Below are 22,051 nucleotides of genomic sequence, written 5' to 3' on the forward strand. Positions count from 1 at the left end.
TTGTGCTAATTGCTATTCCATCTAGTTCATGAACAGCAAAGCTCCCAATCCCGAAACGACTTCAGGGGAAGAGTATTGTGCAGAATTCTAATAGTGTCATATAAAATTTAGTAGTTTAACCCTTTCATGACTAAGCCTATTTTTGGAATTTGGTGTTTACAAGTTAAAATCCATATTTTTTGCTAGAAAATTACTTGGAACCCCCAAACATTATATATATTTTTTAGCAGAGACTCTAGAGAATAAAACGGCGATTGTTGCAATATTTTATGTCACACGGTATTTGCGCAGCAGTGTTTTAAACGCAACTTTTTGGGAAAAGGGACACTTTCATGAAAAAAAAAAAAAAAACAGTAAAATTAGCCCAATTTTTTTGCGTAATGTGAAAGATAATGTTACGCCGAGTAAATAGATACCAATCATGTCACACTTTATAATTGCACGCACTTGTGGATTGATGACAAAGTACGGTACCTAAAAATCTCAATAGGCGACGCTTTAAATTTTTTTTACGGTTACCAGGTTAGCGTTACAGAGGAGGTCTAGTGCTAGAATTATTGCTCTCGCTCTGACGATCGTGGCGATACCTCATGTGTGATTTGAACACCGTTTACATATGCGGGCGCGACTTCTGTATGCGTTTTCTTTGCTTCGCGAGCTCATGGGGACGGCGGGCGCTTTAAATTATTTTATTTTTTTTTATTTATTTTAAAATGACTAAATTGTTTAAAAAAATAATAAAAATAAATAAAATGATCACTTTTATTGCTGTCACAAGGAATGTAAACATCCCTTGTGACAGTAATAGGTGGTGACAGGTACTCTTTATGGAGGGATCGGGGGTTCTAAAACACCCCCCACCCCTCCTTTACACTTCAATGTATTCAAATCCCCGAAAACGGCGATTCTGAATACCTGATATTTTTTTAAAACCGGCGCCATTGGTAGCCGAGTAAACGGGAAGTGACGTCATGACGTCGCTTCCGTGTTTACGAGGAGGAGACTGGAATGAAGCCGATTATGGCTTCATTCCAGTCCCTGCCCAGCAGCCGAAGGCAGCAGAATTTGAATCGGTGCTCCCGATCGAGCGGGAACACCGGTAACAGCGGCGGGAGGGGGGGACGTCCCCTCCTGCTCCTCCGGCATAAAAGCCAAGCGGCTTTTAGCCACATCGGTTGTTATGCCTGGATAGCCAATCGCCAGCTGAACAAAACGGTACCGGGATGATGCCTGCAGGTGCGGGCATCATCCCGGTATACCCCCCGGAAGCCGAGTACGCACATCTGCGTACGCTCGGCGGGAAAGGGTTAAAGTGCATAAAGGATTTAGTGTAAACAATTTAACAAAGTGCAAACCCACAATTGTGCACTTTTCTCAAAGATATGCAAAAAATAGAAAAAAATAAAAGTGCTATTGTGCTTCTTGGCATTCAGCTTGTTTCCCGAACACCCCAAAGATTCAAACAGGTGTCGGGGACATGTAGCAAGCATGTAGCAACAACATATAAAAACACTCCGATGAGAGTTAGTATGTAGTAATCACTGAAAATATCCTAGAGAAAAAAATTATAAGTATATATCAGCTATTGTTGTTTTAAATAACTCCTATTCAGCATACTGCAAACACAGGATAGTAATAAATATCACTACATATGCTGAATACTGATATCACTTATAGAGAGCAGTCTCTAATACATAAAGGAAACACAGTCCCTTCACTGTCATGAGATAGTATAGTTGACAAACGTTTCCTGCTGTAGAGCGAAGAGGAAAAAGCTTTCCAGGACGTCAACACAAACTATCGTATGCCTTCAGATTCGATCCGATCTTGGCAGATAGTATGCCTTCAGATTTGATCCGATCTTGGCAGATTGTATGCCTTCAAATTCGATCCGATCTTGGCAGATCATATGCCTTCAGTTTTGATCCGATCTTGGCAGATCGCATGCCTTCAGATTCAATCTGATCTTGGCAGATCGCATGCCTTCAGATTCAATCCGATCTTAGCAGATCGCATGCCTTCAGATTCGATCCGATCTTGGCAGATCGTATGCCTTCAGATTCGATCCGATCTTGGCAGATCGTATGCCTTCAGATTCGATCCGATCTTGGCAGATCGTATGCCTTCAGATTCGATCCGATCTTGGCACTAAGTAAAACACAAACTTTCATTGCACAGTGATTTATAAGCTATGCAGACTTTATCCACACCAATTGCACTCACATAACCCAAGCCGATAGATAGCGCTTGAAAACAATCAGCTAGATACGGTTGGAGGCGTTTCTCAGACAAGTCACCTTGCTGTATTCTCAGAGGGCTCCGAACGTAACGTCACTGGCTCCACCCGACGCGTTGCATCATATATCACATGACTTTAATAGCGCACCATTATACACAAATTTATATATTTTCTTGGTGATAGAACACTGGCATGGTTGCAGCCTAGTCATTTGGGTGTTTCCTATACATGTATGGTAATCCTACATATTTATTAATATCAGCGCTAAGGCTTTTTTGTTATTTATTCCCTATGGCTTTCCCCATGATGTCAGAGGGGGAGCCGGAGCAAGATGCGGGACAAGAAGAGCGGAGGAGGAAGAAGATGAAGAAGATGGATTAGAAGAAGTTGGAGGAACAAGAAGAACATGGAAGGAAGACCAGATGAAAGAAGAAGAATTTAATGAAGGACTTGTCAAAAACCATCTACTGTCTTGTTTAACCTTTTTGTCACTTTTTTTGTCCATAAGAAAGTGGATGTGTTTAGGCGCGTGAGAAATGCACAATTACCTGGATTGAGTAGAACGTGTGGGGGAAGAAGGAGAGCCCCAGCTGCGTGTGATCCGTTGTGTGGAGAGCCTTGAATGCCAGACAATGCCCACCACCCATATTTGCATCACCAAGAAATGCCCACCAACACCATGGCGCATGGCAAAAAGGGGGGAGGGGTGCCGTCAGCCGGACAACTGTGTCTCCAGCCAAACGGCACCATGAAGGCTCCCATATTGCCCACTTTCTTATGATCATCAGTGGGTAACCATTTATTTACCCCTCTTTTTATGCACAGCTTTTAGTCACTTCTATCTTCCACCCCAGTCTGGTTAGCCTTCACTGCCCCACTTGTCCTCCCCCTCACCAGCACGGGCCCCTTTCCCACCTATCCTTTCTATCCACACCCCCCATGGACTTCCTTGGCTCACTCCATTTTTTTCACTCCCTTCACAGGAGTGCCTCGCTATTTCCATGCCAGCCCTAATTTCAGCCTGTATGGGTTGTCTATCCCGAGCTGTCCACCTCAGCTCCCAGTTGGGGGTGTCCCTGGATGGCTTGTGGCACCCGGCCACCCTACCACCAATTTATGTATCTGAGTAAGTAAACATGTACTTTGTGAAGACTTTATCTAACCTTCCCCTGTTCATGTTATCCATTATTTTAATTTGCTTATCAGTATATTATTATTTCATTATAGAATCATCGCATGCTTTTCTCCTGATGAGTGGTTCAAAAACCACAATTGCCGTGCGTCTACCAATATTTACCTGAATTTCAAGCTACTACTATATTACCTTTTTCACAGGCCTAGGGAGGCAACAGGTCCTGCAGATCTTACCACGTTAATAATCTTACCCAAGTCTGGGCGTGGTTAGGGATGAGCTCTGTTCGACTCGAACACTGGCTGTTCACCCGTTTGGCAAATCCAGAACTTTGAGGGCCGTTCGCACCATGTTCGTGTGTGTTGCTCAAGGCCCACAATGCACTGCGCCATTGCAGTGCATTGCTGGCTGTTGATTGGCCAAGCATGCACTGTGACCCCGCATGCTTGGCCAATCACAGCGCCGGCAGCGAGGAGAGCCATAATTGGCCACAAGCAGGATGTCTGTGGCCAATTATAGCTTGGGGGTTTAGTACATGCCCCACAGTATATAAGGCTGCCAGTGTGGTGGCCTTGTGTAGTGTGTTGCGGCGTTCAGGGAGAGAGCAGGATAGGCAGGGACAGTGCCTTTTTTTTCTTGTGAACCTAGCGCAGTCAGAGTTGGTGTATTGTGCCACCTGCACAGTGTATACCTGAAGCTACCCCCAATTGCTTGTGTTGTTCTGTTCATTTACCACAGGCAGCTTCAGCAGTTACAGTGGGTGTATTGTGCCACTTGCACTGCATACACCTGAAGCTACCCCCAATTACTAGTGGTGTTCTGTTCCTATATCACAGGCAGCTGAAGCAGTTACAGTGGGTGTATTGTGCCACCTGCACAGTGTATACCTGAAGCTACCCCCAATTGCTTGTGTTGTTCTGTTCATTTACCACAGGCAGCTGCAGCAGTTACAGTGGGTGTATTGGGCCTCCTGCACTGCATACACCTGAAGCTACCCCCAATTGCTAGTGGTGTTCTGTTCCTATATCGCAAGCAGCTGAAGCAGTTAGAGTCAGTGTATTGTGCCACCTGCACAGTATACACTTGAAGCTACCCCAATTGCTCATGTTCTTCAGATCCTATACCACAGGCAGGCAGCTAAAGTAATTACAGTCGGTGTACTGTGTCATCTGCTGAGTGTGCACCTAAAGCAATCACTGGTTGTCTCATCTCCCTGCAGGCCATTAGTATGTCTGGAAGGCCAACAAGGAGAGGCAGACAGTCACTAGCCAATAAAAGAGGGCAAGCAGGCTCTGTGTCTAGAGGCAACAGTGCTGGTTGTGGATGCGGTGTATTGTCATCAGCACGTGACCATGGGACACGCTTGTCCTTATTTTCGGCAGCTGGAAGTGTTGAGCCACATCATGCCGAAGACTTGGTAGAGTGGATTACCAAGCCCTCTTCATCCTCCTCAGCCTCTCTCACTCAGGGTACTGGCAAAGCAGCTGCTAACTCATCCTCTTCCCTCATCTCAATGTCATCAGTAGGGATGAGCCGAACACCCCCCGGTTCGGTTCGCACCAGAACTTGCGAACGACCCCCGCGTTCGGTACGAACGTTAGAACCCCATTGAAGTCTATGGGACTCGAACGTTCGAATTGGAAAATGCTAATTTTAACAGCTAATATGCAAGGTAGTGTGCTAAAAAGGGTTTGGCGATCTGCCTCCTGCCTCAGGGGACATGGGTCACTGCAAAAAAAAGTTTTAAAAACGACCGTTTTGGCGGGAGCACTGATTTTAATGACGATTAAAGTGAAAAAAAAAGTGAAGTATTCCTTTAAATATGGTGCCTGGGGGGTGTCTGTAGTATGCCTGTGAAGTGCCACGTGTTTCCCGTGTTTAGAACAGTCCCTGCACAAAATGACATTAAACGGAAATAACACCATTTAAAACTGCTTGCGGTTTTAATGTTATATCTGGTTCCTGCAATATGGTTGAAAATCATTGAGAAAAATGGCATGGGTAGCCCTCCCTGCCCATTACCAGCCTATTTGGGTCTTGTACACATATTAAGGGGAACCCCGTACCCATATTAAAAAAAGGAAATGCGTGTGGCCCCCAGGCCCTATATACTCAGAACAGCAGTATACAGGCGATGCAAACAAGACAGGGACTGTGTAGGTTTGTTGTGTTAAGTTGAATCTGTTTGTCATTTTCAACCGGTACATTTTTAAAGTGTAGCTCCAGTCAAAAAAAATATTTGTAAGCTTTTTGGAAAACATAGGGAAGGGTTATCACCCCTGTATAATTTGTTTTGTCGTCCATCTTTTTTTCATCTCACTTGCTGCTGTCTCCTTGCGTTTGCAAGTAGGAGATGTTTGTAAGTTGGATGTTTGAAAGTAGGGGCCTGCCCTATATTATAGCGGTATGTACTGGGTACAGAGCACGCAGACAGCACGCACTATCTCCTAACACTACTGACTGCAAGCTCTATTATTAACCACTTGTTAGCCCAATGTTTGCATAAAGTGAAAGATGAAGTTATGCTGAGTAAATAGATATCAAACATGTCACTCTTCAAAATAGCACATGCCCGTGGAATGGCGCCAAACGTCGCTACTTAAAAAATCCCCATAGGCGACGCTTTAAATATTTTTTTACTGGTTACATGTTTTGAGTTGCAGAGGAGGTCTAGGACTAGAATTATTGCTCTCGCTCTAACATTCTCGGCGATACCTCACATGTGTGGCACATGCGAGCACATGGGGACATGGGCGCTTTAATTTTTATTTTATTTTTTTATTGTTCATTTTACTTTATTTTAGTTTGACATTTTTTTTCCCCAAAATATATTTTTGATCACTTTTATTCCTATTACAAGAAATGTAAACATCCCTTGTAATAGGAATATGGGGTGACAGGTCCTCTTTACAGTGAAATCTGGGGGGTCAATATGACCCCACATCTCACCTCTAGGCTGGGAAGCCTGAAATAAAAAATAAAAAAAAAGATTCTGGCTTTGATCGTACCGGCGAGTTGGTAGAAGCACCGGAGGGCGGTGAGGGGTGGGGGGCGTCTATGGCTGGGTACTTCAGGGTATCACCGAGTATGGCTGGGTATCTCTGAGTATGGCTGGGTATGGCAATTTATGGCAGGGTATTACAGAGTATTGGCGGGGTATTGGCGGGGTACTGCAGAGTAATAGCAGGGTACTGCACTGCAGAGTAATAGCAGGGTACTGCACTGCAGAGTAATGGCGGGGTACTGCACTGCAGAGTAATGGCGGGGTACTGCACTGCAGAGTAATGGCGGGGTACTGCACTGCAGAGTATTGGGGGTACTGCAGAGTAATGGTGGGTATTACAGAGTATTGGCGGGGTATTGGCGGGGTACTGCAGAGTAATAGCAGGGTACTGCACTGCAGAGTAATAGCAGGGTACTGCACTGCAGAGTAATGGCGGGGTACTGCACTGCAGAGTAATGGCGGGGTACTGCACTGCAGAGTAATGGCGGGGTACTGCACTGCAGAGTATTGGGGGTACTGCAGAGTAATGGTGGGTACTGCAGAGTAATGGGGGTTACTGCAGAGTAATGGGGGGTACTGCAGAGTAATGGCAGGGTACTGCAGAGTATTGGCAGGGAATTGAGGGGTTAAATTCGGTGAGCAGCGATGTGGGCACTGCAGATGCAGCCCACATCGCTGCTGACACCGATCTCTTTCCCCTCCGCTGTACCGATCGGTACAGAAAGGGGAGGGAGGAACAGGCGTCATAACATGACGCCGGTTTGTTTCCAAGTGATCACTCCGTCATTTGACGGAGCAATCACGTGGTAAACGGCCGCTATGAGCGGCCGTTTACCGTGATGCGCCGGGTCCTATGGACCCGGCGGTCACGGATGCTCTCGAGTGCGCACACCTCGGGGCACGCGAGAGCAGAATTCTGGGAGCCCGTTAATTAACGGCCTCTCTGAGTTAAACAACCGCCCTGAAGCCGTTAATTGGCAATGGGCAGTTGTTAAGTGGTTAAAGCTAGATCACTAGCTATATAGGTGAGGTGAATATAGTGGTGTATACTGCAGTCAGGGCACAGACAACAACCACTACACAGCAGCAAGATAGGAAATCAGCCAAAAACGATTGGTGTGTACTGTGTTGAAGGTACACAGAACACCCACTGCTTCAGATGCAAAGTAACACACTACAGGAGGCCGCCTTAAAGGCGGCCTTATATAGTGTGGGGCGTGCACTACACAGCCTGAGCTATGATTGGCCACAGGCATCCTGCCTGTGGCCAATCATGGCTCTCCTCGCTGCCGGCGCTGCGATTGGCCAAGCATGCGGGGTCACAGTGCATGCTTGGCCAATCATCGGACAGCAATGCACTGCGCCAACGCAGTGCATTGTGGTCCGCGCGCGCGTCACTCGAATTTTGACGCGAACGGCCAAAACGTTCGGAATTCGCCGAACGGGCGAACAGCCAATGTTCGAGTCGAACGTACGTTCGACTCGAACACGAAGCTCATCCCTAGTCATCAGTCACTCTTTTGTTTGAGCACAGTGTTGGGTACATGCTCCAGGAGGATGCCCAGCCTTTTGAAGGCTCTGATGATACCCAGCTAGAGGAAGGCAGTAGTGTGAGCGCAGAGAGGGGATGCCCAAGAAGGACAGCAATCTGGCAGTCATGTTCCACCAGCTGCAGCATACTGCCAGGTTTGCTCCAGTGATGAAGAGGGAGGGGATGATGAGGTCACTGACTCCATGTAGCTGCCTGATAGGAGAGATGAGGAGGCACATCTCAAATGAGGCAGGATGCCGTCCGGAGCCAGCTTAAGGGCATCACACTGACTAAATTACACCACAGAGCTCCCTGCCTCTGCGCGTTATTCCAAAAGTTCTTTGGTGTGGGCCTTTTTTGAGGCGAGTGCATCAGATCGCAGTGCTGCTATTTGCAACATATGTCTCAAGCGTATCTCACATGGACAATTGGGCACCGCATGCTTGACCAGACATATGTTGACCTGCCATGCAGCTCGTTGGCAAGCTTACCTCAAAGACCCACACCAAAGAACAAAGCGGACCTCTCCTTGCTCCTCATCAGCTGGGATCTCCAACCCCACTAGACCTTCAGTCCTCTCTGAAACCTGCTGAGAGGAATGAAGGTGTAAAATTAGGTGTGTCACAGCCAAGTACTTGCGGGCATTCTGCTGGCAGTACACTGATGTCCGATTATACCAGGCAAATGTCCCTGCCCCAGCTGCTGGACCATCAAAAGAAGTTCACTCCCAGCCATCCACATGCCCAGTGGTTGAATGCAAGCTTGACTAAATTGCTAGCACTTCAGCTGCTGCCTTTAGAGTTGGTAGACTCTGCCCCCTTCCGTGAGTTTGTGCAATGTGCAGTTCCTCAGTGGCAGGTTCCCAAACGCCACTTTTTCTCATGGAAGGCGATTCCGGCTCTCTACTGGCATGTGAAAGGTAATGTCCATACCTCACTGGACAGGGCGGTCAGCGGTAAGGTGTATATTACCGCTGACTCATGGTCCAGCAGGCATGCACATGGACGTTACTTATCTTTCACGGCGCATTTGGTCACTCTGGCAGCTGGGAAGGATGCAGGACAAGGTGCAGTAGTGTTGGAGGTTGTTCCACCACCATGCCTCCAAAATGCTACTACTGGTTGTGACAAACCTCTCTCCTCTACCCCCTCCTCTTCTTCTTCCTCCATGGCCTCTTCCTGTGCTTTGTCCACGGATCCAGCGGTGCTCTGTAGGCATTCAAGGGGCTACGCAAGTAAGCAGGCAAAAAGATGCCATGCCGTGCTTGAGCTGGTGTGTTTGGGGGACAGGAGCCACACTGGGGCAGATATTTTGTCAGCTCTGCAGGGGCAGGCCGAGAGGTAGTTGATGCCATGACAGCTTAAGCCAGGAATGGTGGTTTGCGACATTGACACCAACCTCCTCTCTACCCTCCGACAGGGACAACTGACCAATGTGCCCTGTGTGGCTCATGTCCTTAATCTGGTGGTGTAGCGGTTTTTGGGCAGGTACCCGGGCTTACAGGATGTCCTGAGGCAGGCCAGGAAATTCTGTGTGCATTTCCACTGATCATATAATGCCAGTGCTTGGCTGGCTGAGCTCCAAAAGGAGTTGAACCTGCCCAAGAGCCACCTTATATGTGACATGCCCACCAGGTGGAACTCAGCATTGGCCATGCTGCAGCGGCTGCACATGCAGCGGAGGTCCATCAATGAGTACCTGTGTGACTACGGCACCAGGACAGGGTCAGGGGAGATTGTTTTTTTTTTTTTTTCACAATGCCGGTGGTTCATGATTAGGGATGCATACACTGTCCTGTCACCGTTTGAGGAGGCCACCTCCTCCCAGCCACGTAGAAGTCCACGGATTTCTTGGGACTGTAAATCATCCCTAAAAGACTGCTGATGCTGAGTGCCAGGCTCCAACTCCATGCTGACACAATCCTCCTCCTATTCCTCCTCCTCTTCCTATGTGATGGGTGGGACAGCAGGAACATTGTCTGGATAAAGGGGGCCTTGAGAGGCAAGGAAGTCCTCCTCTTCCTGCCTCTGTTCTGCCTCAAGTGCCCTGTCCATTACTCCACACAGCGTATGCTCCAACAGGTGGACAAGGGGTACAGTGTCACTGATGCATGTACTGTCACTGCTCACCATCCTCGTGGCTGCGAATCATATCATCCTTAGTGACCCAGAGGACTCCAGACCGAATGCTTCAGCTAACATATGCTGCATGGCCTTCCTGATCCTGCAAAGCCTGCAGAAGGATCTTTGTATTCTTTGGATCAAGGAGAGGGATCATTACTGGCTGCCAGCTCTCCTTGATCCATGGTACAAGGGTGAGGTTGCGGACCTTATCTTGCCGTCGCAGAGGATGAGACATCTCCTGGAGGCCTTGCACAAAGGTCTGTGCAACGCGTTCCCAGACACTGGGAAGTTAAAATCTCCTGGTCCTGAACAACGTGTTGCTGAGGCATCGGTCAGAAGGAGCGGTGGAGAAGGTGGCCGTCTGACTGATGCATTCAGACAATTTTTTAGTCCGCAGCCCCAAGGTATGATCAGTTCCAGCAGCCATCGCCAGCGTCTGATTTACATGGTGCAGGAGTACCTAGGTGCAAGGTCAGACTTGGACACCTGTCCCATCGAAAATCCTCTGGCTTACTGGGTCTTGAGGATGGATCACTGGCCAGAGCTTCCACAGTATGCAATTGAGCTACTGGCCTGTCCTGCATCCAGCGTTCTTTCAGAACGCACATTCAGTGCTGCTGGAGGCTTTGTAACCAATCACAAGGTGCACCTGTCCAATGACTCGGTTTATCGACTGACCTTCATAAAGATGAATCAGTCTTGGATCACTACCAGCTACCAAGCACCTGAAGCTGATGTAACCAAATAATTATTTTGAAATCTCACATCCCTTCAAGACTGCCTATGCTGATGCTGAGTGACTATCCTGTTATGTTGACTGACTATCCTCTTCCTCCTCAATCATCCTGCTGATAGCTTGGAAGAACATTTTTGGTTCTGGGGCCGCCACCAGTGGCTAAGGCCCAATTTTTGCAGCCCAGGGGCATGTAATTACAATTTTCAATGCAATGCTTTGCAGCAGGGCTCATTCCTGCACTTCAACTAGAGTATCTAGGAGAGGTTGCAGTGTCGTGGCACCAGTGCCTAAGGCCCAATTTTTCAGCCCCTGTTTAACAGGGGCATGTAATTACAATTCATGATATTTCACAGCAGGGTCTGTTCCTGCGCCCACCAAAAGTAACTGTGAGGACTTGCAGTATTATGGAACGAGCACCACAACCACCATAGGCCCAATTTTTCTACCACTGTTCCACAATGGCATGTAATTACAATTCTTGATATAATAGTTCACAGCAGGTTGCTCCAGTTTCCACTAATATTCACTTTGAGGGCTTACAGTGTTAACTTGTGGCAACACCAACACCTTAGGGCCACATTTCTGCAAGCATATAGGGCAGGCCCCTACTTACAAACGTCTCCTACTTGCAAACAGAAGGAGACAACAGGAAGTGAGATTAAAAAAAAGACAGACTGCCAAAAAAATTATAAAGGGGCGATAACCCTTCCCTATGTTTTCCAAAAAGCTTAAAATGGATTTTTTGACTGGAGCTACACTTTAAAAATGTACCAGTTCAAAATTGCAAACAGATTCTACTTAACACAACAAACCTACACAGTCCCTGTCTTGTTTGCACCGCCTGTATACTGCTGTTCTGAGTTTATAGGGCCTGGGGGCCACACGCCTTTCTTTTTTTAATTTGGGTACGGGGTTCCCCTTAATATCCGTACAAGACCCAAAGGGGCTGGTAATGGGTGGGGGGGCTACCCATGCCATTTTTCTCAATGATTTTCATCCGTATTGCCGGAACCAGATATTACATTAAAAACACAAGCAGTTTTAAATTACTTTTTTTCTGTTAAATGTCATTTTGTGCAGGGACTGGGGGTGTTCAGCTCATCCCTAGTTCTGACATTGTGTACAGGTGGCAATCTCAGGAGGACCGGCAATGAGGAATAGAAAAGGGTCTTCAGCAACCACAAGATTGGAGGAGCACAACTGTCTACAGTGTCTTTGCATTATGGCAGATTAGCACTGGAAACACCTGAGCTCATTTGGGGGGCAGCACATACTTTTGCCTCCAACTGAGGAGATCACACCCCACCCCACCCATTCTCTCCATGTGTGAAGATCCCACCTCACCTAATATCGCTCCCTCGACCTGAGGATATTCCCACCTCATCTAAAGCTTTTCCCTCAACCTGATTAGACCCCCCTCATCTAATGCCATCCCCCCTGCCTGAGGAGACCTCACATCACCTGAGGAGACCTCACCTCACCCAATACTGTCCTCTCCACCTGAGAAGACCCCACCTCACCCAATGCCATTCCCTTCACCTGAGGAGACCCCATCACCTCACCCGATACTGTTCTTCCTGCATGAGGAGACCCCACCTCACTCAATACCATCCCCTCCACCTGAGGAGACCCCACCTCACCAAATACTATCCCCACCACCTGAGGAGACTCCACCTCACCTAATATCATACACAAGGTGGAGGAGACCACAAGAAAAACAGAAATGGAAGGCACACACACATAGCTCTGACGAAGGGATTGCACCCTCGAAACATGTTAGCTGTACCCCATGTTCTGTGCATGTCCATGACCATTGAATTTAGGGAGTACCCACTTTTATATAAAACTTTTTTTATTAAATTATCTTTGGTAATACACTAGGTGTGTGTGCCTTCCATTTCTGTTTTTCTTGTAGTTGCTTTCGGATTACGCATCTGAGGAAGGTGTATCCACCCAGTTCTGGATACCATATATACCTTTCACACCACCATTATATCTAACATCTGTTACTCCTCACTTTGGAAGACCTATTAGTGCTGGAAGTGACTGTTTTTTGTATCACAAGGTGGAGGGAACGGTATCTGTCAGTCTCTTATTCCAACTGTCCACAGCACAGACATCTCTTCCCTATTCCTCCCTATAGCATTGGCTGCAGCTCTGACAGACTCATATTTCCATAGAAGGGGAAGGTACTTCACCAGAGACCTCAGGAGATTAATGCTTCTCCTGCCTGCACCTACGTTCTTACTACCCATAGCAAGGTGTGATTGGACTGGGCTGTAATTTCTTCACCCACCAGTAGGTGTCCTCAATGGTCCACCTGTATTCTGTTTATCTAACTTGGGGCTAATATATAGGAAACACTAATATATTTCATGGTACAAATTTCATGTCATATTTACAAACAGTATATGGAAGGAACATATTATGTGGTAAATATAGAGAGAAGGCAGGGAGAGTGCAAGGAAAGGACATAATGCAGAGAGGGAGGGAGAGGTGAGGGGGAATGGAGAGGTGAGGGGGGGAAAGGGAGAGGTGAGGGGGGGGAAAGGGAGAGGTGAGGGGGGGAAAGGGAGAGGTGAGGGGGGAAAGGGAGAGGTGAGGGGGGGAAAGGGAGAGGTGAGAGGAAGGGGAAGGGAGAGCTGAGAAGAAGGGGAAGGGAGAGGAGAGGGGGAAAGTGAGAGGAGAGTGGGGGAAAGGGAGAGGTAAGAGGGGGAAGGGAGTGGTGAGAGGGGGAAGGGAGAGTTGAGAGGGTATCAGCTGTGGAGAACAAGATAAGAATTTGGAAAAAAAAAATCACAGAAACACAGAATACAATTAATAAAATATACAAAACTTTATTGATGAGTAAAAAACCTCAATGGGGTAAATCTATAGAGAATAATACCTTCCAATAACCAGGTAATAATATTGGTAGTCCAATAATCAATCGGGATAATCACATCCCTTTGGGTAATGATCCATGACATGAAATCCTCTGGGAATAATACATGATCCTCATATACAATATATCAGACATGAAATGTAATCAGAACAATCGGTGGATAAATCCATTTAGATGATATAATAAAAATTGCAGCAAGTTGTCAGTGAAAGGCGAAGCGGCTGAATGGACTCTGTTCTTATACAAGGTAATGTCAGCAACACGGAGAAAGCAATTGCAGAGAGACACTGGGAGCCGGGAATGATGTATATGTTAGATAGAGCTGCATCACTTTATTACACCCAAGGAGAGGAGAGAGAGGAGTGTGGAGGATCGAGAGGAGTATGGAGGGTGGAGCAGAGTATGGAGAGGAGGATGGAAGATGTAGAGGAGTAGGACAGCAGTAAGAGGAAGATGTGGTCTCTTTCTCTATATTATGGATTGCCCCAGTCAGCTTTTATTAATGAGAAACTTTAGAAAATGTCTTTTTCCCGCCATGAACGAGTCCTAATAACGAGTCAGATCCTCATCACCATCATAGTAGTATTGATAATATTGGAAAGTGTGGAATCCTACAGAGGTGAGAAGAGGGAATTCGCAATGGGAGGCGACCATTATATCCATGAAGAGTAGAAGACTTTCCTTTAGAGGGTTGCAGAGAAATCCGAGGTGTCGGTGAGGAGATCCTCTATACATGGAAGAGGTCCAGCAGACCCAACACCGGGACACAATCACCAGACAAATCTCTGGCCGTCTACAAGAGATAATTGTACAATTACACGGAGATATTACATTGTATACATTCCATGAAATGTGTCATCAATACATATATATGTGAATGTGATGTGAATATCATTCCATGTTACACAGGGACTCCTCATATCAGTAATTTGGCTACTTTCCATCCACAGAAGAATTGGGATCATGTGACCTGAGGAAGATCTGCAGATCCCAATATCAGCAGCAGAGCCGATTGAGGAGACGGTTGTATTCAGAATATTGAAGGTCGGCCCCATTCCCATCCCTGGAACAGCCAGGACGGGTTTTATTATTTTCTGTTAGGAAGTGATCCAGATTTATAGAGAGGAGAAGCCGGAATCCAGGAACTGGACTGATCAGCACTAGAGATGGGCCAACAGTTCTATCCGAGCAAAAGTTCCCCCCGAACATCACCTGCTCACCTGCTCAGCAAACACCCAAATTTGCGGTTAGCTCGGCGGGATATTCACCCGCTGAGCGCCCCACAATGCACTGTGAGCTTCGCAGTGCATTCTAGAGGACCTAATTGGATGAAGCCAGCGGTCTGGTGCAAGATTTCACCAATTACCTGGACAAGACTGCTAAACAGTAAGTGATGCCAGTCTGCCCGTCTGATTATGATTTACACCTGCCTTTACACACAGCATGATGAGAGCGCTCAGGTAGTTCAGCATCACTCCTCACTCTGTAAGAGACCACTGACCAGACCAAAGCACGCTCTCACCATGCTGTGTGTAAGACATTGTGTGAGAGAGGGGCAGTTCTTGGGCCCAAAAGGTGTCTTGAATTTAAAGCAGTGGTGGTACATCCATAAAGGAATTTGCCTTGCTAACACTGACCCACCTCTCAGCCAATCAGGTGCACCGGGTCTGTGTTACCTGCCACCTGATTGGCTAAAACAACAGGTGCCGTGATTGGACGCCTAACAGGTGTCCAATCACAGGAGAGGAGGAGTGGACGGGAGAACAGAAGAGATTGAGGAAGAAATGGAGGACACCACCGCTCACCGCCTGCCGCCGTCACCTGCTGCCCACCCAAGACAAGGTAAGGGCCGGGCAGACGGTGGGCGGGGGCACAGTGGCAGCATTTCATGCGCACAGTGGCAGCATTTTGGGTACAGTGGCAGTGTTTGATGGGCACATTGAGGCTGCAATTGATGGGGGTCTTTCAAGAATGTTTTAGTTTGTTTGCGCCCCCCAAAAATGTTGAGCCACCACTGATTTAACCCCTTCCCGCTGAGTGTACGCAGATATGCGGTCTTGGTTTTTGGAGGTTATACCAGGATGATGCCCGCAGCCTCAGGCATCATCCCAGTACAGTTTTTTAGAGCGGACGATCAGTTTTCCAGGGATAACAACTAATGCAGCTAAATGCTGCTCAATTGTTATCCCCCCTCCCGCACCTCCCGACACTCTGACTGGTCCTCCCGTCCCCCCGGGAGACCCGATCCTCGATCCGCCACTTACGGCGGCTAGAGAGAGATGGGCACAAAGCCATAAATGGCTTTGTTCCAGTCTCCTGAATGTAAACATGGAAGCGACGTCACTTCCTGTTTACTTGGCTGGCAATGGCGCCGGATTTAAAAAAAAATCTACAGTATTCAGAATCACAGTTTTTGGTGATCTGAATACTTTGAAGTGCAAAGGAGGTATTGGGGGTTCTTTTAGACCCCCCGATCCCTCCATAAAGAGTACCTGTCACCACCTATTATTGTCACAAAGGATGTTTACATAAACACAATTGAATAATATAAAAATAAACAAAATCAATAAGAAATTTTTTTTAGAGCGCCCCCGTCGCCGCAAGCTCTCGCAGCAAAGAAAATGCATATGGCAGTTGCGCCCACATATGTAAACGGTGTTCAAATCACACATGTGAGGTATCACCGTGATTGTCCGAACGAGAGCGATAATTCTAGCACTAGACCTCCTCTGTAACTCTAACCTGGTAACTGTAAAAAAACAATAAAAGCTTCGCCTATGGAGATTATTAGGTACCGTAGTTTGTCGCCATTCCACGAGTGTCTGCAATTATAAATTGCAACATGTTTGGTATCCATTTATTCGGCGTAACATTATCTTTCACATTATACAAAAAAATTGGGCTAACTTTACTGTTTTCATTTTTTTTTAATTCATGAAAATGTCCCTTTTCCCAAATGGTTGCAATTAAAACACCGCTGCCCAAATACCGTGTGACATAAAATATTGCAACAATCACCATTTTATTCTCTAGATTCTCTGCTAATATATATATATATAATTTTTGGGGTTCTAAGTAATTTTCTAGCAAAAAATATGGATTTTAACTTGTAAACACCAAATGTCAGAAATAGGCTTAGTCATAAAAGGGTTAAAGTGTATATATGATTTTCTTTTCTTTTGTGTTTGTAATTGTGGTATATTTAGTACTGGCTGGCGAGAAGTGCAGTGTTAACAAAAAAAAAATATATATATATATTAAATGCAGGACACCTTTTGGATTATATTATATATAATTGGGGATAATATATTTTTAATGTGCCCTAAAATGAACTGTTATCTCTTTCCTGGGTTCACACTAGATGTGGTGCAAATTCACAGTAAATTTGCTGCGGTTTCAGCACTGCATCCAAATCGCAACCCGTCCATGTGAACCAATTGCAGAGTGTATGTTAAGGTAACGACCCCCCCGCCCCCCGCAATCAATTTGCAAAATGCAGCACAGTTTGCCAAATCGGATCACATGGGTATGATCCCCTATGTAATCTGATTCTGATGTGGACAATAAAGGGTCCTGCACTAGTTTGGTGTGAATACAGTGCGATTTTAGCCATACAAATCCATGGCTCAAATCGCATCCCAGAGACACCACATGTAATTCACACAGGAATGTGCTGCGATTGCTGTGCGTATTACATGTGGTGTCTCATGCTGAGGCATTAAAGCCAGCTGCAGCATTCCCCTTGGCAGAGGTGAGCTCAGGTGTGTTTGGATCCTTGTCTGAACTATCCTGAGCTTTCCCACAGCCGCATATATATATATATATATATATATATATATATATATATATATATATATACTCCTCTTGTATATGTGCAACTGCAGACCATGAAATGACTCGGCTGCTTCTGATTGGCAGTGCACTGTGACAGGAGGGGGCCCGAGGGGGATTAAATAACAAATATGTCATGCTTCTCTGATCTGTATAAAAAGAAAATGGGCTGCTCAGCCTAAAATGCCCAGGCCTATTTTTGTCCCAGTCCGGGCCTGAGTGTGAGTATAGTGTAGTGTCAGTGTACAGTGTGAGTATAGTATAGTGTCTGTGTAGAGTGTGAGTATAGTGTAGTGTCAGTGTACAGTGTGAGTATAGTGTAGTGTCAGTGTACAGTGTGAGTATAGTGTAGTGTCAGTGTACAGTGTGAGTATAGTGTAGGGATGAGCCGAACACCCCCCTGTTCGGTTCGCACCAGAACCTGCGAACAGACCTAAACTTCGTGTGAACTTTAGAACCCTATTAAAGTCTATGGGACTCGAACGTTCACAATCTAAAGTGCTCATTTTAAAGGGTAATATGCAAGTTACTGTCCTAAAAAGTGTTTGGGGACCTGGGTCCTGCCCCAGGGGACATGGATCAATGCAAAAAAAAGTTTTAAAAACGGCCGTTTTTTCAGGAGCAGTGATTTTAATAATGATTAAAGTGAAACAATAAAAGTGTAATATTCCTTTAAATTTCATAGCTGGGGGGTATCTATAGTATGCCTGTGAAGGGGCGCATGTTTCTGGTGCTTAGAACTGTCCCTGCACAAAGTGTCATTTGTGCAGGAAAAAAAGTCTTTTAAAATCACTTGCGGCTAAATTGTCGGGTCTCCGTAATACAGAGAACACTCAATGAGTGTTCTCTGTATTAGCCGACAATTCATTCATTCATTGATTAAAAAAAAAAAAGCGTGGGGGTTCCCCTAAATTCAATTACCAGGCCCTTCAGGTCTGACATGGATATTAAGGGGAACCCCGTGTCAAATTTAAAAAAAAAAATGATGTGGGGGTCTCCCCAAATATCCACACCAGACCCTTCAGGTCTGATATGAATATTAAGGGGAACCCCGCATCAAATTAAAAAAAAAAATTGACGTGAGGGTCCCCCTAAATATCCATACCAGACCCTTTATCCGAGCACGCAACCTGGCAGGCCACAGGAAAAGAGGGGGGATGAGAGAGCGCCCCCCCCTCCCTCCTGAACCGTACCAGGCCACATACCCTCAACATTGGGAGGATGCTTTGGGGGTCTGTGACCCCTCAAAGCACCTTGTCCCCATGTTGATAAGGACAAGGGCCTCATCCTCACAACCCTGGCCGTTGGTTGTGAGGGTCTGCGGGCGGCTTATCAGAATCTGGAAGCCCCCTTTAACAAGGGGACCCCCAGATCCCGGCCCCCCCCCTGTTTGAAATGGTAAGGGGGTACAAAAGTACCCCTACCATTTCACAAAGAAAGTGTCAAAATGGTTAAATAAGACAAACACACTTTTGAAAAATTCCTTTATTAAAAATGAAAAAAAAAAAGATTCCAGCGGTGCTAATCCACTCTTGCTATCCAGCGACGGATCTCCGGGGTCCAGCGATAGATGATCATATCCAGCGACGGGGGAATCTCTCAGTCCAGCGCTGTCCATACATCCTTCTTCTGTCTCCTCTCCGGAGACACTGCAGAGAGCCCAGCGCTGACGTTTCTTATATTGGGAGGGCGGGGCCACCCGTCACCTGACCCCGCCCCTCTGACGCAGGAGAGGGAAGCCAGGGGTTCCCCAGTGACGTGTGGGTGACCCCGCCCCCTCTGATGTAACGCAGGTTTCCGTTACATCAGAGGGGGCGGGGTCACCCACACGTCGATGGGGAACCCCTGGCTTCCCTCTCCAGCGTCAGAGGGGCGGGGTCAGGTGACGGTGGCCCCGCCCTCCCAATATAAGAAACGTCAGCGCTGGGCTCTCTGCAGTGTCTCCGGAGCGGAGACAGAAGAAGGATGTATGGACAGCGCTGGACTGAGAGATTCCCCGTCGCTGCATATGATCATCCATCGCTGGACCCTGGAGATCCGTCGCTGGATAGCAAGAGTGGATTAGCACCGCTGGAATTTTTTTTTTTTTTTTTTTTTTTCATTTTTAACCACTTAAGGACCAGGCCTCTTTTTCGGACTTGGTGTTTCCATGTTTAAAACAGTTTTTTTTGCTAGAATATTACTTAGAACCCCCAAACATTTTATATATTTTTTTTCTAACACCCTAGAGAATAAAATGGCGGTCATTGAAATACTTTTTTTCACACCGTATTTGCGCAGCGGTCTTTTTTGAATAAAAAAATAAGACAACAGTAAAATTAGCCCAATTTTTTTTTACTGTGAAAGATAATGGTATGCCGAGTAAATTGATACCCAACATGTCACGCTTCAAAATTGCGCCCGCTCGTGGAATGGCGTCAAACTTTTAGCCTCAAAAATCTCCATAAGCGACATTTAAAAAATTCTACAGGTTGCATTTTTTGCGTTACAGAGGAGGTCTAGGGCTAGAATTATTGTTCTCGCTCTACCGATCGCGGCGATACCTCACATATGTGGTTTGACCACCGTTTTCATATGCGGGCGCTACTCACGTATGCGCTCGCTTCTGTGCGCAAGCTCGTCGTAACGGGGTGTTTTTAAAAAAAAAATTTTTTTTTCTTATTTATTTTAATTTATTTTATTTATTTTTACACTTTTTAAAAAAAATAAAATAAAATGGATCACTTTTATTCCTATTACAAGGAATGTAAACATCCCTTGTAATAGAAAAAAGCTTGACAGGTCCTCTTAAATATGAGATCTGGGGGGTCAAAAGGTCCTCAGATCTCATATTTGGGCTAAAATGCAACAAAAAAAAAAAAAAGAAAATCTGACATTTAAAAAAAAAATATACCTTTTAAGAGTATAGAGACGAGTGGGGGCCATCTTAGCCTCACTTGTCTCTATGCCCAGCCGACGGAAGGACTCGATCGCCTCCGCCGCTACCAACGGCTCCGGTAAGCGGCGGAAGGTGCGGGAGGGCGGCGGGAGGGGGGGTGGCACCTCTCCCGCCGCCGATAGCTGTGATCTCATGGCGAATCCGCCGCGGAGACCACCGTTATCGTACAGCCGACCGCCGCCTGAAGAGATGGATATCTCGGTTGTGGCAGCAGCTGCTGCCGTTACCGAGATATCCCTCTTCAAAAAATGGACGTACATCGTCATGCGGCGTTCGGCAAGTGGTTAATAAAGGAATTTTTCAAAAGTGTGTTTGTCTTATTTAACCATTTTGACACTTTCTTTGTGAAATGGTAGGGGTACTTTTGTACCCCCTTACCATTTCAAACAGGGGGGGGCGGGATCTGGGGGTCCCCTTGTTAAAGGGGGCTTCCAGATTCTGATAAGCCCCCCGCCCGCAGACCCTCACAACCAACGGCCAGGGTTGTGAGGATGAGGCCCTTGTACTTATCAACATGGGGACAAGGTGCTTTGAGGGGTCACAGACCCCCAAAGCATCCTCCCAATGTTGAGGGTATGTGGCCTGGTATGGTTCAGGAGGGGGGGGGGCGCTCTCTCGTCCCCCCCCTCTTTTCCTGCGGCCTGCCAGGTTGCGTGCTCGGATAAAGGGTCTGGTATGGATATTTAGGGGGACCCCCACGTCAATTTTTTTTTTTAAATTTGATGCGGGGTTCCCCTTAATATCCATATCAGACCTGAAGGGTCTGGTATGGATATTTGGGGGGACCCCCACGTCAATTTTTTTTTTAAATTTGACACGGGGTTCCCCTTAATATCCATGTCAGACCTGAAGGGCCTGGTAATTGAATTTAGGGGAACCCCCACGCTTTTTTTTTTTTTTTTTTTTTAATCAATGAATGAATTGTCGGCTAATACAGAGAACACTCATTGAGTGTTCTCTGTATTACGGAGACCCGGCAATTTAGCCGCAAGTGATATTAAAAGACTTTTTTTCCTGCACAAATGACACTTTGTGCAGCGACAGTTCTAAGCACCAGAAACATGTGCCCCTTCACAGGCATACTATAGATACCCCCCAGCTACGAAATTTAAAGGAATATTACACTTTTATTGTTTCACTTTAATCATTATTAAAATCACTGCTCCTGAAAAAACGGACGTTTTTAAAACTTTTTTTTGCATTGATCCATGTCCCCTGGGGCAGGACCCGGGTCCCCAAACACTTTTTAGGACAGTAACCTGCATATTACCCTTTAAAATGAGCACTTTAGATTTCTCCCATAGACTTGTATAGGGTGTTCCGGCTTTTCGAATTTGCTGCGAACAGCCCAAATTGTTCACTGTTCGTTGAACAGGCAAACAGGCAATGTTCGAGTAGAACATGAGTTCGACTCGAACTCGAAGCTCATCCCTAGTATAGTGTAGTGTCAGTGTAGAATGTGAGTATAGTGTCAGTGTAGAATGTGAGTATAGTGTAGTGTCAGTGTACAGTGTGAGTATAGTGTCAGTGTACAGTGTGAGTATAGTGTAGTGTCAGTGTACAGTGTGAGTATAGTGTCAGTGTACAGTGTGAGTATAGTGTAGTGTCAGTGTAGAGTGTGAGTGTATTGCTA

General features: G+C 46.3%; 1 protein-coding gene across 4 annotated transcripts in view; it reads right to left on the reverse strand.

Moving 5' to 3' along the window:
* LOC143958272 (NACHT, LRR and PYD domains-containing protein 3-like) overlaps nt 1–22,051 on the reverse strand; it is a 535,368-nt gene that overhangs the window by 332,710 nt on the left and 180,607 nt on the right. For 3 of the 4 annotated variants that reach the window (XM_077467807.1, XM_077467779.1, XM_077467805.1), the window contains one exon: nt 13,587–14,442. The exons of the other annotated variant lie outside the window; for it this stretch is intronic. The gene's annotated coding sequence lies outside the window, so the exon portion shown is untranslated. Of the gene's footprint in view, nt 1–13,586; nt 14,443–22,051 lie in introns of those variants that run through there. 4 annotated transcript variants of the gene reach the window in all.

The sequence above is a fragment of the Lithobates pipiens genome, unplaced genomic scaffold (genome assembly GCF_037356315.1).
Source record: "Lithobates pipiens isolate NorthernLeopardFrog02 unplaced genomic scaffold, aLitPip1_a1.2 Scaffold_102, whole genome shotgun sequence".
Taxonomy (NCBI): Eukaryota; Metazoa; Chordata; class Amphibia; order Anura; family Ranidae; genus Lithobates; species Lithobates pipiens.